Source organism: Cupressus sempervirens, chromosome 3, assembly GCF_028749045.1.
Source record: "Cupressus sempervirens isolate cs-2001-9-10 chromosome 3, ASM2874904v1, whole genome shotgun sequence".
Lineage (NCBI taxonomy): Eukaryota > Viridiplantae > Streptophyta > Pinopsida > Cupressales > Cupressaceae > Cupressus > Cupressus sempervirens.
In genome coordinates this window covers 105,108,130-105,127,800 of record NC_143120.1, presented here as the reverse complement: position 1 = coordinate 105,127,800, position 19,671 = coordinate 105,108,130, and positions in this window count along the sequence as shown.

Genomic DNA, 19,671 nt, shown 5'->3' with positions numbered 1-19,671 from the left:
ATGGTCATCTCGGTTCTTTTTCTTTCCTCTTTTGACTTGGTGGTTTGTTTTTGTTGTTGTTTCCTTTTGTAATTTGTGGCTTGTATATATATATATGCCTATATAGGTGCATTTATGTATTTATATATACTCTTATGTTTTATTTTTATTTGTTTTTATTTGTTTTTTTCATTCTTGTTTTTTATTTTTATTTTTAAATTTTTTATTTTTGTATTTTAATTTTTATATAAAAAATTTTAAATTTTCTTTCTCGTGTTATTTAATTTTTTATTTGTTTATATTTTACATAGGCTTCCTTGGTTGTTTTTGTGTTTTTATATATATTAATAAACATATATTAATATATATCTTATATATTTATATACTTTGTATAAGTATATATAAATATATATTAATACATATTTGTAAGTATATATATATATATATATATATATATATATATATATATATATATATATATATATATATATATATATATATATATATATATATATATTTGCTCACTTTTGTTTAATTATTTTTTCTTGCTCTTAGTGCTTGTGGTTTAGCTCTTCTTTGGTTTGGACTTTCTTTTATTTTTTATTTTTATTGCGTTTCTTTAGTTTTAAATTCTATAGTTTTAATTTCTTTATGCTCTTCTTGTTTCATTAATTTCATTATGTTGTACTCCTTTGTTCTTTGCACAAATTTACATGCTCTCCGTTGTTGTTTTTATATCTCTAGAGGAAGGCACAGTCTGCAATATCTCTACTCCTACACTTTCTCATCCTGATGATGGATCATGTAGTATGATCCGAAATGTTGATGGTAAAAAAAGTGCACACAATCAAATCCAGAAGACCAATTATTTACAAATGGATTGTGGAAATCTGATAATGTTAACATGATGAAAGATAATAGATACAAATTATAGTCAAAGCTTCTACTTTGCACTACCACAGTTTCTCTTAATAAATTTTTTAGCTCCAATTGCTTCTTTGTATTCACTTTTCTTCAAAATCAGTACTACACAATTAAAGTTATGCTTGTATAACTTTATCAGAGCTTTCTTGCATACAATAAAAGATTATTTTTACAATTAGGGACACTCTTTATACAAGGAAAAGAAGTGAGAGAAAGAAGGAGAAATAGGTTGGAGGAAATCAATGACCTTGACCTATTCAAATTATGTGAGAAGAATTATTGGATTACATGTGATGAGGACATGCAATTGATATTCTACAACTACAAAACTAAAAAACACTTCAAGAAAATATTGAAGTTGTTGATTCTAGATGAATCAATCCTGTAGATTATCAACAAAGGCCTTGTACTTGATGGTGTAATCATGGATTATTGTCGATTCAAGAGTTCCTGTAGTCTACATCATTGCTTTCTCTTTGATGAATTTTCAGTTGGTGCTTGAAAACTTGATAGAATCAAAATTTTCCTCATTCCACAATTGTTTTGAATTCTTCTTATCAAATTCACACATTGTAGAGTTTATGATTCATTGAAAACCTTCTCAATGATGTTTCAATGTGAACCTGTAATAACTTTCCCATCATCAAATTTTTTTGGATCAAATTGTTTGGCACATTCTCACACAAACTCAAGTTCCAAGGTTTTCATTGGGAAAGTGAAGACCACATGAATGATTTTTTCTTGAGAATCAAAGCATGTCTTTTCAACAAGATGTCTTTTTTCTTCGAAGAAGTTCTAACATATATTGAAGAATGCACTGCAACATGGAGATGAACAAATCTTCTAATGAGATTGGATCAATGAAAATTTTGGGATTTGAGTTACAATGATGGAATAATGAGGGATGAGTGTTCGAAGTATGGATTAGATACTTATCGAGCACTTTGGAAGACAATAAATGCTTAGGATGACTTGTATTTTGGGAAAAAATGGTTAAAATTGGGTTTAAGATGGTGGACAACATGTGGAAAAAATGAGGCTTTTGCTTTGGGTGACCAAAAATACAAGTTGTAAGCATACAGATATGTGCAAAAAGAGAGTTTTGGCATTTTAAAATGTGTGTTTTCACCCAATTTGGGTTCTCTAGACGTCATTGCATGTGGTGAAAACATAAAAATTCTTATTGTGCATTGTGTAAAATAGCAGTCAAGTGTGGAGAGTGTGATTATATGTATGGGAAAGTTGAAAATAAGTGAGTTTGGAAAATGGATGAAGTATGGGAGATGGAAACATGGAAATGCACTTGCATTCTTTGGTGAAAAACTTCAACTTTCTTCAAAAGCAAACTAAAAACAAGCAACAAACAAGAAAGAAAAACTAAACGAAACAAAAACTTACCTCTTTCTCTTGACTCAAACATGACAAACTTTAAAATATCCATTTACATGTTTTTTTTTTTCAACTTTGTAATTTTTTTTGCATTTGCAATAAGATTATTTTAAACTTAGTTAAAGACAAAATGAAAAAGACATGAGCTGCATTTGAACAAATGGACACACACGAGTGAAAGATGCAATATTGTAGCAAAAAAATTAAGAAATACAAACAAACCTAAATCCTTCTTCTTACTTGGAGCTCAATGAACCAAAAATGGAGGAAAGAGAAGTTTGGATGAACAAGTCATCCCCAAAATCTGGTTCTCCAAGTGCAAACTCATCCAACAACCAAGACCCTTTGAAAAATCCAAAGTTTCATTGCAAATCGTGGCCTCTAAGGTCAAATGAATGGGAATTTTTGATTGTGGATGCTAAAAGGTGGTCTTCAAGGGCATTTACATGTAAAATGTTTTTGAAAAATGCATGTTTTTGGGCATTTTTTGGGGAAAGTTGAGCCCTAGAAATGCATTTTCATGAGGTGTTTTCACATATACTGGTGAAAACAATGGACTTTAGATCCATGTACATGCATTCACAACCCAAAACATGGTCTCAATATGAAAACATTTGAGGAGGAAATAGTTGGATTTGTGAGTTTTGATACAAAATTCCAACTCTTTAACATGTGGCATTTTTGCATCCAAACATGTTCACAACAATAAATTGGATTCTTGAGAAGCAAAAAACATGCTTTATTTTTCCTTAGAACTCCAATGTTTTTGACTTATGAGAAAAATTGGACCCTAGAAAGCCAAATGCATATGCAAATTGAGTTTATAGTGCAAATTATTCTCTTTGAGGGCCTTTACATGTGATCGTTGGTAGTGGGCCAACATTCCTCACAAGATTCACAACATGGATTAACCACCTCCTCTAGTTCTATAAGACTATCAGTTGTTTCAAGCATTGATAGGTCTATCTTTTGGTGCAATGACAACCTTTTCCTTTCTAATAATTAGTATCACAACTTGGTCACAGATTTGAATCTTGTTAGCTAGGACAAGTGACATTAGGAGGGGGATTCCTGGCAGTGAACAAACATCTTGTTAGCCCCTTTCTCAAATGGTGGTAATTTCCGCATTATATGTTGAAAATTTTATTTTTTATTTTTGATAGGGTTGTGATTATAGTTTCAATATCTTACTAAACCCGAGCGAAATTGCCTTTTTGTTTCTTTCCTAACCCTAGACCACATAAATGAATGGTTTCTCATTCATTAAAATCATTATCCTATACGATGCTACGATGGTGGGTTAGCAGAGTATCACAGGCAAGTATGATGGCCTAATACAATCTCACGATAGGTGTTGTATTGTGTTATCGTAGACCTTTTTCTTTCCCTTCCCGACCTCGCGTTGGCCTTTGTGTCGCAAGATCATGTCTTATTTTGTTTCGTTCATGAAGGGGCCTTTTTCGATGTTGCAATAAAGGTTTGTTCATGGCGTCGAGAGTAGTGAGCAAGGATATTTATGACCCTACGATAGAGGCTTCATCGTCAAATCATAAGGCAAAAGATGGGGCCCAAAGATATTATGGTGCTTATTGCGTGATCAGAGGGTGCTATCTGGAGAGTTGAGATGTTATGACATAAGCTTTATCATATGATCATATCAAGGATCAGGGCATGTTAAGATAGTGTGACACCCTGTTGTTGTAGGATCGTAAAGGTCATAAAGCAAAATCATGTCACCAGTGGTTAGGGCAGATGTTAGTTTCTTGACAAGCAGGGTTAGCGTACGTATACCAGATGGATTCCTAGTCAGTTTTGGTGGGACCAAAAGACTATAGGATGAACAATAGATTTTGGTCTCTGATCTCACAATAACTCTTTTATCGCGAGATCTCAGGGCCTTGAGATGGGGTTTTTCGATGTTGTGACTAGGGTTTGTCATAGGATCGCACCAAAAGAAAAATAAACTGGCGATGTAACGATGTAATGTTCTCAGGCTAACTGTAACATCATAGAAGGAAATATGCAGGCTTGCGATGTTACAAAGCGAGAAGCCCAACTGCGATCGTATGATCGTGGAACATATAAAGATAACATACGATGCTCTAAAATTGCCTGTTGTAAGATCGTAAAGTAAGATGGAATAAGATGCCAATGCTACGACAATAAAGGGTTATGCCACTTGTTCTGATTGACTGATATAATTTTCAAAGGAGTATCGTGGGGTCGAGGAACCATTGATACACTGTTACGATGCTACAAAGGGTCTTTTCAGTCACCCTCTCGTAATATCGTAGAATCTAATCAGTGCAGCAAACATAGTGATGAGAAAAGAAGTATGAGCTTTCTAGCCAATCAATTTTGTATATTGTACAAAAGTGCATAGTTGGAAATTAATGGTGACATTCCTTGAAGTTGACAGAATGGATTGAGATCTTTCTCACGCATGTAAAATCAATGCAACTGAGCGTTCCTATTAGCATATCAACTTATAAGAGTTTCCATTTCCATTTCCATTATCACTGTTTGTCATTCACAAAATTAGATTTTAATTAGCTCATCCTGTGTTGTTTGTGTCTGCTGTATTATTGTTCTCAAGACTTGTAAGAGACATAATTTTCACAAGTGTAGATAATTCAGTTGCAAATTCACAAAATGTCAGACCAGGAAGTAGAAGAAATCCTAGCATCTGAAGTGGCAGTATTAGAGACATCAACCTCTAAGGGAGGTAAAACCAGACAGAAGAGGCCTAGCCATTTTCTAGAATAGTGGATAAAGTTGTTTCCAAGATCCACCAATGCGAACTCTGCGGATGATCATGTCTTTTTTGACCCTTATTCTAATTGTAGAGATGCTAGGTGCCCTGGTACCACTAGTTCTGAGCTCTTTTACTTTTTCTACTACAACCGGGACAAGAAGGTTCCTATTTGTAATCCTTGGAAGAAAAAATTGGCCAAGTTAATTTTCCCAGAGGTATTCGTTGATGTGGACCCGATGAAAGCCCTATTTCAATGCTACAATCCTGCCACCAAGTCTTTTCACATGAATGATGGAGCTATTTTGTGTACCTTGGATAGAGAATCTTTTATTGAGGCTTTTGGATTAATTGGAGCAATGGGTCAACCTTTAGATTTAAAGGACTTGCAAAGGAGGTTTGAGGCAAATCCCATTGCTTTCACTGGAGCTTCATTGCTGCAACATATTCCTGGTGAATTGAAGAAGGTGGGTGACTACCCAAAGAAGATACAAAAGAAGATGCCCATGGACAAATTCAAAAGTTATTTTGTCAAAACCATATATGGTGTGCATAATAAGAAACTATGTGTTGCCCAATTCCAAGGAATTATCGCATGAAGACATCATCCCCAATATAGTGGTAGAAGGGGAGGCATTAGATAAAATTTCAAAATTGGATGATGTAATGAGGGTAGAGAAGGAATTAAAAAGGATTGATCCCTAGTTCTCAGGTTTCTACATGGATATCCCCTATGCACAGAGAATCAGGGAGATGGTCATGGACCATGGTGAGATAATGACTAAAATGCCAAAAGGCCCAATGGGAGAGGAGGAAAGTGTGTGCCGTGATAGCCTTGAACCTGATATAGCCCTTGAGGTGGAAGAGGAAGAGGCACCTCAAGCATCCTGGATGGTAAAGGGACATAAAAGATAGAAAATTGTGCAGATTCCTCCTCAGGTTAGGCAGAGAACTTTGCAAATTTTACCAGGAAGCAGTCAGTATTTTGCTGACATGAGGCAAAACTATCTCTAGACTAGGGCTGATTGAGCAAAAAATAGTTTGACAGATCTTGAGCTAGTAGCGACAAGATTGGATGATAGGATTATTCAAGCTTAGCAATTCTTGGAAGATGATGAATTCATTAAATCCAATGAATTTAAAAGTTTTTTTTATATAAAATCAAACAAAGTGAGCTTGTCCTCAGAATGAAACCTGATGACTCTGATGAATAGAGGATGGAGCTAATTGAGAAGCTACAGGCCTATGATCTTGAGAGTGAAGTGATGACTCTAGAGGAGGCTAGGGATCTTGTACAAATAAGTGGCATGCTGTTAGTATCGAGTTAGGACTTGGTGCAAGCTTTAATGCTTGATCAAATTAGAAGACAGGAGAATGCCATCTCTTATGAACCAATTGGTGCTGATGGTTTAAAAAGGGGCACTAGCTTCAACATTTAAACCAAGTCCTTAACAGTTTGGAGTATGGCCCCTATTTCTAATAAACTAAAGTTGATGGATGTGCAGAGTACAGAGTATGGCAACATGATAATTTTGACACTACAAGGCACCTCTAGCTTAAAGATATCCAAGTCATTGAAGCATTTTTCATTCATGAATGAGGCTAAGGTGGAAGAAATAGAGACAAGGTTGTCCTAGGCTATACACGATTATATTGATGTCAAAAAGCTCTATGAAAATGAGCTCGAAAGTAGTCATGTATATAGGGAAAGAATTATTGAGTTAGAAGCTAAAGTCTAGGCACTTGAGGATGAAGTTATATCCCTCAAAGAGCAATTAGCATAGGCAGAGCAGAGAGTGGCTTCAGCTCAGGAGGAGGGACAAGGGACTTCAGTGCTAGTTAAGGGTACTGCTGAGGCTTTGGTGCAAACTGAGGATGCAGAGGAAGATGAGTCCTCACAACCAAGAAGGATGAGTGTTGACACTCAGTCAGTCCAGCAGGGTGGTGATGTAAGGATTGGGATCCTTAGAGCTATGACTAGCCATAGGGTTGATATTTTGAAGAACCTCTCACTACAGGCTCATAGTTGTTTTGTTTCTTTGCAAGGTGCTGAGCAATTCTGCAATAAGGAACTCTCATGGTTGACACCTACTTTTGGACTTTGGGGCCCTTACATTCAATTTTTGGATAGATTAATTATGCTAATAGCTAAAATGCCAAATTTACCAGACAAGATTTTCACAGTAAAGGAAAGCCTAGAAATGTTGAAAGAACTGAGTGGCTTCTTCTCTGGTAAGTTGTAGGTTATACAAGGCAAGTTGAAGTCTGTTAGATGGAATGGAACCTTGTATACCCTCAATTTTGGATAATACTAGTACAGTGAGAAACTGGTAGGAGTGGTCAACCCCTTTTGAAGACATTATAACCCATGACACTACATCAACCATTTTTGAGGATACTTCTAATTCCCCTTTTCATTCTTTGATTGATTCTCTTTTCAGGGTGGAGATAAATTTGAATAAATTTATTGTTGAGTCTAAGGCAATTATGGATGCTAGGTGGACCAAGGCCACTCAAGATTTACGAGATGTAATAAATACTGACTGGCCCACCAAGAGAGAAATTTATGTTTGGGAAGTAGTAGGTGAAATAAAGGCTTTGTCGGCTGGAAGTAGCTATGATATTTCGTGCATTCGGGCAACAAAGTACAAGGGGAAGAAGAAAGATCATGGATTTAACATTAATGTTTTTCTGTTTCCTCAGCTACTTACCTTTTTGATCGACATTTTGAAGTCTAATCCTTGTATTTATTGTATTCATCTCCCAAATCTTGTTTTTTCCATTAGAATTTTGACATGTGTCCTCCTCTCATCTGTAGCTTGTTGCAATCCTATTTATGGATTTCCAGGATGAGCAGTAGAGGTGGGTTGTCTGCAGAGTTTTTACATATGTCATGTATTATTTTGTAGCCCGTCCACTTTTTTTTGGAATGATCTAAATGAGTTTACATGTATACTTACTTGAATATAAGAAGGAATATTGGGGACCAATGGTTTTATCTCTATGTCATACAATGAGTTCTATTGGTAGTATTAAGATTTAAATTGAAGGATTTTATCCTTAACAATCATTATCTTTGTAGTTTTGTCTCTTTTCCATATATTTGTAGCTTTGAGATTGGATAGATATTTTTTTTAGTTCAATGCAATCCAAAGGGTTGTATGTCTTTTATTGATTGCTACTAATTCAAGAGTTACGCAAATTTCTTTCAATAATTGATAAGGTTTAGGGTTTACGGAATGGATGAGAATCAGAATGAAACTAAAAGTTTAATGTTGACATTTTCAATCACAAGTTGATTAAAAAGGTCCAAACTACTAATCTTTGACTCTATATCCTATTGGATAAGACACTGGTCCATTCTAAAGTTCAAAAGTACATGGATGGTTCATCTTTATATAACAATCACAACAACAAATCAACTTATTTTCATGTATTGAAGAGACAGAAATGTCGGTCATGGCTTGTTTGCTGTGCTTTCTTTAAGTTGTAATTAGCTATTGCAATTGGGAGTTTGTCAACAAATTACAGAAGGAATATTGACCATTTTTTCTATAGGGGATAGTCTTGCATAGAGAAATATCAAATTAATCAGACAGATCCCTTAGGTTTGCTTGCCTTGGCTTAGCAGAGCCTAAAATGAAGTGAGTCCTGTTGCCTCTGTTAATTGGTCTAGAACTAAGATTTAGCCTTGCTGAACATAGGATTTAGCTCATCCTTAGGCATGTCCTTGGTCTTTGTTTCTTGGTATCAGGTTTAAATCCACTTGATATGTTCTTTACTAGAAATAACTCCAACACATCCCTCATAGGATTTGTGACCACCTCCTATGGTTCTATAAGACTATTGGTTGTATTGGGTATTGACAGGTTGATCTTTTGGTGCAGCAAGAACCCTATTATTTCTAATAGTGACATTTTGGCTCGAAAAGACTTTTCTCATGCAAATTAGACTCTTGAGGTGTCATTACATATTTTTAAAATGTATTTTTTATTTTCTTAAGTCCAATGCTTTGATTCCTAGAGAAAAATCACACTCTCTAGGTGTAAAGACTTTTTATTTTTTCCTTCAACTGCAAAATCACACTCTTGGTGTCATTGCCTATTTTAAATATACTTTGAATTTCATGCATTTGGGTTGGACAAGACAATATCACACTCTAGAGATGTAGTTTTCTTATTTTGGTTATTTGCATTTGCATGCAAGAGGGAAATCACATTCTCTAGATGCATTTACATGTAAATGTTGTTTGCATTTGCATGCAAAAGGTAAATCTCACTCTATAGATGCATTTGCATGTAACATGTTGAAGAAAAGACATCTTGCTTAGATACATCACTTAAGTGATCTATTTAGCACATGTCAAATTGATTAGTGAGCAAATATCACTAAAAGGAGTCAAATATTTTACATATAAAGTGGAAATATGTTCAAAAAGAAATATTTCACTTAAATATTTTGAAATAACACATCAACGTAAATCTCAACATCAAAATAGACTATAAAGTAATAAAGTGACTTAAGTGAAATATAATAAAAATCAACTCAACATCAAAATATAACATAAAGTGCACTATAATGACTCAAATGATAAATTCAAGTCATAAACTAATTTAAAAATATAACATAAAGTGAATTTAAGTTATAGTTTTCAAAAAGTGCAACTCAATATTAAAATATAACATCCATTTTTTTAAATATGCACTTGAGATTGGAGAGTCCACTTTTTGGGCACTTTAATGATCATATATTTTGATTAACAAGTCTAATTAAGCCCTAAGATATACCAAATCAAAGGGAAAATTGAAAGCTAAAGATTGGAGGAAACAAAAAGACTAAAACCAACTAAGCAAGCACTTAGAAATTTAAAAAAAAACATCAAAGGCCTAAAAAATTAAGCACATGCTAACAAAAATGAAAAATATTGAAAATGACTTGATGAAAGCTGTCAATAGAAGAATTCAATAAATGAATTGGGAACTATTGGTTGATCAATCTTAACCAATCAAATAGTTAATTATCTAAGAGAAATGTGAAACCCTATTGAAATTTTTTTGTATTGGTATCTACATTTTGTAGTGACAAAATGCACAACAACAACTAGCTCTATTTAGGGAATGTCATTCATTTGTTCTTTAAAACAAAGAGTGACATAGAATCTAGTTCTCTAAGTGCCTTCATCCACTCCATTGGGTTATAACATCAGTCAACCAATAAAAATAAAACTAAGAAGAAAAGTCACACAAGAAAAAAAATACTAATGTGACTAACACGAAGCAAATCTAGTTAAAATAAAACAAACTTGCGCAAGTGCAATTATTTAAAACAAAGAAAAACCTCCCTAATTAGCACTAGCCAATAATGCAAATTTAAAATGAAACCACTTATAGGCTCAATAAAATAGGTACTTTTTACAATAGCTTGTGGTACCTTGCATGTTCATAGGCAACTTCATATAGATGTAACACAAACAATTGGAGAAATGATGTCAATGCTTGATGTAACAACTCCCAGAAGAAATGGAAAAATTCTCCTTTTGGAGATAATCATGTGTATTTCTTCTCCAATATAGGTCCATTAATTGAAACTGCTTCTCTAGAACTGAACATGCTTCTTTTTCTTCTTCTTCAACAATATTTTAATATTTAGGTACATGTGGCATGTCTAGCTTTCCATTAGCCTCCAACCAAGTAAGATACCAAATTGGACATCCCCTTGATTGAATAAATTTTGTGTTCTTCTTGCTAACCGCAACTTTCTTTACTATTTCATCAATCACCAACACCTCAGGATGATCAAGAAGATATTTTTCATGTGATTTTAGTAGTGATGTGGTTGCACTGCATAGCTCAAAATACTTCTCACAAAATTATTACTTGGGAAAGTCTTTATAATTTATGAGAAATTCCTTTTCAAACTTCAGGATAGAACATTTATGCAAAATGTTCTTGAGTTCATGACCTTGAGACACAAATACATCATTTTTGGCTTTATTAGAACTTTCTTACATGTCCCCTATTATAACATGATTAATGGAAGAATTTTTTTCCTTCCTCATATTTTCATCTTTGGCCTTCTAAGACTATGTAAACCAGATATGAGAGTCGCCAAGATATATTCTTCCCTTTCCTGGAAGAGAATAGAAACATCACTAGCATTGGATACAAGATGTTATACTATTGGATTTTCTAATGGCTCCTCATTCACAAGCTTCTATGATGATGTAAATAATTTTTTTTCATTCCTATCAGTCAAGCTATGAGAAACAGTTGGAAGAAGCCTCATTTGTACATCTTCATGACAAATGAGGAACATGTCTTGAAATATTTTCATTTTTAGGGCAAGTGACTCAATTGCTAACCTTTACACTATAGGATTTGTCCTTGTGCTCTAAGAAGATGAATTAGAAGAAGAATGAATTTATTCAAACCCACTTTCTTTGATTCTTATCTTCCTAGCAAGAATGAGATCATCTTCAATCTTAATCACCAATGTTTTTCCATTCGTAAGAGTAGGAATTTAAGCATTAACAAAGAAACACTTCAAATTGCTGTTGTAGGTTGAGAACAACTCGAATTCTTCATGTCAATTTGTTGAAATGAGCAACAAATTTGTGCATAAACATGTGATGTGACTTCTTCAACTGAGGAATCCTCAAGAGGCTTGAACCCTTCCTCAAACTTGGCTATGAGAGTACCTTAGTTTGTTATAGTATGTGGTGGTAAATACTAAAACCAATTAGTAGTCATGCCTTGGAGAGTTTCCACAAATAATCTTACAAACATGTCCTCATATCTAATAGCATGAAAACTACATGCAATGTAGAAAGAAGCAATATGCTTATCCAGATATTGTTGTTCATCATTGAAAAACTTGGGAAAGTTCTTTCACAAGCCATCAGGAAGATCATGTAGAGGAAGAGCTAGATTCAATAGTTCAAAATCATTTCCCCAAGGACCTTAGGCCATTTACATTTTCTTTGTAAATGGTTGAAACATTTACAAGAAATAAAATTACAATGAATATTTAAAATGAAAAAAGAAATGGGTATGCTTCAAATTAAAGCACAAGGCTATCAAATGTGTGTCATGTCCCTAATAGAGCTGCCAAAACTTTTGGGTGGATATTTTGCAACTGATAGTTTGTTCAAATTCAGTTGCAAAATAGATAGACTAACCACAATGCATGAGATAAAAAAATTCCTACCTTAAAGGGAAGGCTCCCCCTTCTCACCATTCCTTGAATCAACTCAAGGTAAGAAAGAAGTTGAAAGATTTGTGAGGGGTGTTACCAATATTATTTCCTCTTAACTTTCAAGAAAGAATCCACTTACCCACAGAGTGAGTAATGGGAAAGATTAAAGCTCTAACTACTCTTCAATATAACAATTGGAAATGGTCTTACTGATAAACCAACACCAACTCAAAGGCTAATTAAAAGCATACCAGTTTAGCTCTAAGTCTTGTTTTAATATATTCTATAAAAATAACCTCTACCATTAGGGCACAAAGACTTTTACAAGTAGGAAATTTATTACTATTTTTGTGAATGTAGACAATAATACAAGCTATAGTAGAATCTTCTACTCTATGTATCACCACATTAGACCTTATTGAAAAATAAAATAAAAATAAAAAAATTGGATGATGCAAGATTGACCTCACACCCAAGATGATCCTACATCACATTAGCTAATATGGCCATTCTGATCACCTTGATACATGATGACCACGCAAGACATAGATTCATGTCATACAATGTATCACACATGACCAGATCTACACATGCACTAGTCATGTGGACAAGAAAAATCATGCCAAAGGACCATGTAACATAGCTAGATCATATCACCATAGACTTTCCACATGATAACCACAAAATATGTTACATGGGTTTTGCAATACTCCATGCTAGCCTCCATGTAGGACAGACATAGATGAATGAGCAACCACTATGTTGTCTTGCATTTTGTCACCAAAAATTTTTGGTAACAACATGAAACTTTTTCAAGCTAGTTTTAGTTTCTCTAAGCTTGAATTTTATATTCAATTGGTTAATGTTGATTGATTGATTCATTTCAATTCGTATATCAAATTGTTTTACAGAGGACCTTCATCAAATATTTTTCATTTTTCTTTCTATTGAGCCTTTGCTTGATTGAAGTCTTCAGTATCCTTTCTTTTCTTTTTGTAAGAATTTGCCTAAGGGAAAAATTCACCTAGGAACTAAGAACTCAAACACAAGCACAGAATAGACCAAAGTAGATAGTGTATGATCAGAATAACAATGTATTCAATAACTTCTTTATTAAAGTACACCAGGAGTGCTTGTATATAAAGGCCTCAGGAGAGCTTCTAGAATGCATAGAAGTTAGCATCATGATGTGTCATACAACCAAACACATGTCCACCAGATATGGGTTATCCTCCATTAAGCATAGAAGTAAGTGCGGTGATGAGAGGATAAGCCTACAAGGGTGTGACATGCAAAACAATGTTGTAGACACCATGTGCTTAAATAAAGTTGCGTGCTCCTATGTTGTCTACATGAAAACTCAAAAGGTGTGAAAACTCCTAAGTGTCTCACAAATAAAAATAATAAAATAATGCAAAATAATAAACTAATGCATTAACCTAAGTAAACTTAAGTAAGTGTAAATAGTAAAGTACGTATTTACACCAACACCCCCCCTTAAGTGTAATTTAGGGAAATGTCCTTAGGCTTACAAACTAGGATGAAGATGCATAATGGGTCTTGGCTACTAGGCCAAGTTAGGTACCCATGTACATAATGAAAATGCAAATCTCCCATAAAGTGAGGAAAGAGGGAAAACCTCATGGGAAAAACAACCCTCTCCCAAAAAAAGAGATAAATAAGGATGCATCAATGGATGGAGTAATCAGGACCCCCCCATTATGACATACATCCAGTATATACATAAGAGAATGAAAGAAGGAAGAGAGACAGAATAGGCTCCCCCCCCAAAATAAGAATGCCAACCAGTGAAAGCTGCTCTGATGAAGAAGTTGGTCCAAGAATGCAGAATAGTGTTCCTCCCCTTAGGAAGAAACAATGCCAAAGGTACAATCCTGAAGATGTATGGTGGCCTAGAAACCTGCTCAAGTATCCCTGTATTGATGCTGAGGTTCACCCCTTCCAACTGTGCTGAAAAGAATGAATGCAGATTTGGCAAGGATGTCTGTTGAACCTATTCCACTGAACCATCTGTCTCCTCTACTGACAAAGAGCCCTCCACTAATTGTTGTTCATAAGAATCCATAATCACGCCAACCTTGGTAGATTGATCATGTAGAGAATGGACACGAGGGTCAGAGTGAGCCCTTGCAACAACTGTAGAAGAATTATCATCAATGAGAAGATGTATGTACTCAATTCTGTCTCCCAAGTCAACTAAAGCTAGAGCTTGAAGATGAGATGTACCATGATGTGATGGACCTTTCACTATGGTAATATAAGCATGTGGACTGGACTGATGTGACCTCTTACTGCAACTGTCGATAGAACCCCACGTGTTTGAACCTTTTGAAGCATTATCGTTGGTGTCACTATCAGTTTCCACTATGTATGAAGTGTGGAGAGGAGTAGAGGACAAGCTGGGAGAACTTCCCTCAAAGTGAACATCCTTCTCCACAAAAATCTCATGAGTCTCTGGATCCATAAGTCTGTAAACCTTTGCATTGTCTTCATAATTGATAAAGGTACAAGGCCTAGGTGTTGGTGCCTTGCAACTCCTGGAAGAAAGGTTTGCCCATGCTGGACAACCAAAGACTCTAAGGTGACTCACAATTGGTTTTCTGCCTCACCATGCCTCAAAAGGAGTCTTCCCATCTAAGGCTGGATGAGGAGACTTGTTAAGTATGTGAGTAGCACTACTAATGGCTTCAACTTCAAGTGTAGGATCAAGAGACTTGGCCTTAATCATGCAACTTGCCATGGTCTTGAGAGTCCTAATCCTCATAGTTGCAACATCTGTCTTGTGCGGACTAAATGATGGTGAGTTCTGAAGATCAATTCCCTCAATTCTGCAAAAGTTCTTAAGTCTTTTGTCTACGTATCTATTCCCATTGTCCACTCTCAATACTTTGATGGCTTTCCTTGACTTGTGTTCAACATGAGCCTTGAAATCATGAAGCTTATGAACCAATTCATTCTTATGATGAAGGAAGAAGACCCAAGTGAATCTCGAAAAGTCATCAACAAATGTGAGTATGTAGCGGCCTTGGCTGATTGAAGTCACTGCAAAGGGTCCTGCTAATACCATGTGAACTAGCTGAAGAAAAATTGGAGCTCGAGAAGACTTCCCTTTATCATACTTCTCCTTGAGATTCATATCCACTAAAAAAGATGAACACTCTCCCTTAGAAAAGCTGATATAGGTAGACCTTTGACCATGTGTTTTGAGCAAAGTTGCTAAAGAGAGTGGAAGTCAAGGTGACCAAATTGCTCATGCCATAAGTTGTTTGAAGTAGAGTGAGTTAACAAGGCTTGGGAAGGACTCTTAGGAACAAAGTGGGAGAAGGAGTAAAGCCTCTTGTCATCATTGACTTTCCCAACTGCTACCAATGAATCATCTTTGAGACTTTGCACCATTACTGAATTGGGAAGGAACTCAACCTTATGACCATCTCCAAGGTGAGTGATTTGGTAAATTGATAGGAGATTAGAGCTTAGATTTGGAATGTAGAGAACATCTTTGAATTCCCCATCTTCCATTTCAACATGTCCTTTCCCTTCAACTTCTATCTTAGCATCATCTCCCATGAAGATGTGTGGTACCTTTGACTACTTCAATGAAGAAAAGTCTTCCCTTGAAGAACCCATGTGGTAAGAGGCACCTGAGTCAAGTATCCATTCCGAAGAAGAATTTGAGTTTGCCATAAGTGCTTGACCTTTACCCTTTGAAGAGGTAGGAGTAGAATCCTTGGAAGTACCTAACACTTGAATTCTATTATTCTTGAGTAGATTTTCTAACTCATCGATTCTTTTTGTTTTGCAATGATGCTCGTCATGATTTGGCTTTTTGTAGTATGCACAAAAGAGTTTTTCCTTCTTGTCATTACTTCCTTTCTTGTTTGAAGAAGAACTACCTTGTTGAGAGGAGGATTGTTGTGTCTCAGATTGTGTTTTCTGCTTCCACTGCTTCTTCTTGTTGTTGCTTTTCCCCCCTTGACTAGATTTTTGATCATCACTAGCTACTAAGGCTTTGGTCTTACATGACTTGAGAAGTCCAAAATCCACCAAGTGAGATTGTTCAAAAATCAACATGTCTACAAATCCATCAAAGGAAGGCTTCTGGTAAGCAGATCCCATGGTCAACCTATGAGTATTAAAACTCAAAACAAAGTTAGCGTACTCAGAAGGTAGCTTCTTCAGGATGTGACGAATTAACCTGTCATCCTTCATGGGATTTCCACAATCTTTTAGAAGTGCCCTATACTCATTGACTTTGATGATATAATCTTGAATTGTGTCATAATTCTTAGGATCTAGGAGAAGTAGATCATCCTCAATCTGAAATCCCTTTTCTTCATCCACTTTACCATACAACTGTTCAAGTTTATCCCAAGCTTCCTTAGATTCTAAACAATTTTTAATGTGAAAGAGAAGATCCCCATGTACACAACTCCTAATTACACCTAAAGCTTGTTGGTCTTGTCTTTTCCAATCAATGAGTTCTTTAGCATCAGTAGGTTTGGTAATTGTACCATCAACATAAAGACTATATCCTTTTTCCATTAATCGACTCCATGCAATATCTTTCCATGTAGAATAGTTGCGTGAAGTTAGAGGAGGACATTTAAAACCCATGATGCAGAAATGAAAAGAGCACAATAAAGAGATACAAACACAATGCACACCCCCCCTCTTCACTCAATCAAAAGACCCCCCCAAAAAAGATGCTTTTGGTACTTTATAAGTAGTGCGTTTACAATGGACCACTTGTCAAAATGAATAAAGTGGACTTTCTAATTTTTCTTTTACAACTGCCTTATGAGGCTTTAATCTGTCACTTAAGTATTGTAGCTTAGTTTTACAACAATTCTGAAAAGAATCAAGGCTTTACAATGCCAAAGAAGGCCTAATTTTGAAAGTTATAAATTGGTCCACACAACCCAAGAATCTAACTTCAGATCTACAAAGTAGACGAAAAAACACACACTTTCAAAAAAAAAAAAAATTGAAAAAGTGACTAGATGTGCCTGTATGGAGCTTCTGAATTTGCAAAATGCAAGATTATGCAAGTACAGTCACCAAAAAATGCAAATTTTGCAAAATTTGTGCACCAAAACTAGAAAAAAAATACCACCACTAGAAAATTCAGGAAATTCTACCTGATTTCAAAAAAAATTACGCCTGAATTGAAGTCCGGATGTCCAAGTTACAAGCTCGCAAAGTCAGGCTACCAAACTAAAAAGCAATCTAGAGAGGGGTCTGGAGGAGAAACTGTGAGTGTAAATTTGATGATCAAATAACCATCACTACAGTTGTAAAATAGCCTAGAATGACATCTAGATGAGCATCAAATTTAACACAACAAAATGATGACGTTAGCAAAAAAGACAGCGCCTTGGCTGACGTGTCAGTTGATGTGGTTGTCTATACTATACAGACAAAGCACATGTCAAAATGATGGTTTTCCATGTGGATGATGTGGCAATATCGGTTGGTCTGCTGACGGGTCCACCTGTTGCTGACTGTGCAGGTGAGGTGGCATAAGACGTGTCAAAATGTAATGTGACAGTTTGGGACATGGGTCCACATGGCAGGTACAGTACCGAGTGGTCTATGTGGCACTGCCTGTGCGGCAAGTGCTGGGTGAGAATTTACAATGCGAAGAGGGCCAAAAACTTCATGTCATCAAAAAATGCCACTGAGCCTGTGCCGAGAATGCGATGCTGTCGGGAGGTCAACGTGGGTGGGAGGGTTTATTTAGCATCAAAAATTCCAAAATCGATGCCGGAGAAACCAGGACAAAAAAGATGCCAAACTTGCACTGCCGAAAAATGAGTCGTCACCGAGAAAGCCTAAATCGCGTGGCAGAAAAGGAAATTGCTGGAACTATTATGCGGCGAGTAAATAAACCAAACTTTTCGTGTGTGGGATTGGCTGTCAGATAAATCAGAATGCTGCCAAAAATTGCAGGTCGAACGCTGGAGTTTGTGCTCTTAATCCCACATCTGTTGTGGGATAGCACTTTGCGCTATATAAATAAAAGGGCCCACAGAGTTTGAAGAAACAAGCGACAGTGGATTTAATGGGTTGCTCGTCGGTTGAGTTTGTCGCCGGATGCGAATTTTAGTAGACTTGTGGGTAGGGCCGATGGACTGTGTCGTAGCCAAATTTTGAGTGAGGGTTGTGTGCAATACAGCCGAGGAATGTACGGCCAAATTTTAAAGGCTGATAAATAAATAATAAAACTCTGCGAACAAACAATAAAATAAAGCCTCCAAATCGCAGATCTGGGGTGTCACTGCTCGGGTCTGCTAAAAAAATTTCTCTGCCGGGTGCTCGAGGGCAAAATAAATTTCTGAAAATATTGACAAAAATTTGACGAAAATTACAAAGAAATAAAAAATTGCAGATCCAAAATTAATCAAATAAATATGTGAAAAATAATCATACCCATACTACAAATTGGGGCCTCCGGGTTTCGATTTGCAAAAAAAATTTGCCTCATGGTTGACTTTGAGCCAAGGTAGTTGTGCTTATAGTCAATTTTTACCGATTTAGTGTTCTGGATACAATGACGAGGTCAGATCTGGTGCTAGACACTCCCAATTTCTACAACACTCTGGATTTGGGCTGAGGTGATAAAGCAAGCAAGAGGTTTCGAATGGCTTGTGATGAGAAAATCTCCAAGTTGCTCTGATACCATGTAAGAATTTGCCTAAGGGAAAAATTCACCTAGGAACTAAAAACTCAAACACAAGCACACAATAGATCAAAGTAGATAGAGTATGATTAGAATAACAATGTATTCAATAACTTCTTTATTAAAGTACACTAGGAGTGCCTGTATATAAAGGCTTCAGGAGAGCTTCTAGAATGCATATAAGTTAGCATCATGATGTGTCATACAACCAAGCACATGTCCACCAGATATGGGTTATCCTCCATTAAGCACAAAAGTAAGTGCAGTGATGAGAGGATAAGCCTACAAGGGTGTGACACGCAAAATAATATTGTAGACACCATGTGCTTAAATAGAGTTGCATACTCCTGTGTTGTCTACATGACAACTCAAAAGGTGTGCAAACTCCTAAGTGTCTCACAAATAAAAATAATAAAATAATGCAAAATAATAAACTAATGCATTAACCTAAGTAAACTTAAGTAAGTGTAAATAGTAAAGTACGTATTTAAACCAACACTTTTAAGTTTGTGTTTGTTGGTTTTTTGTCCTTTGGTTTTGCTCATGTCATGCCCTTCTCTTTTCCCTTCGATTTGGTCTAACCTAGAGCTCAATCAAAGTTGTTAGTCAAGAGATATGCTTGTTTTAGTTCTTCAAAAGTGGACCTTTTTAGTGCAGCAGCACGAATTAAAAATATGATGTTATATTTTTAATTTGACTTTCACTTTTTGATAAATATAACTTATATTCACTT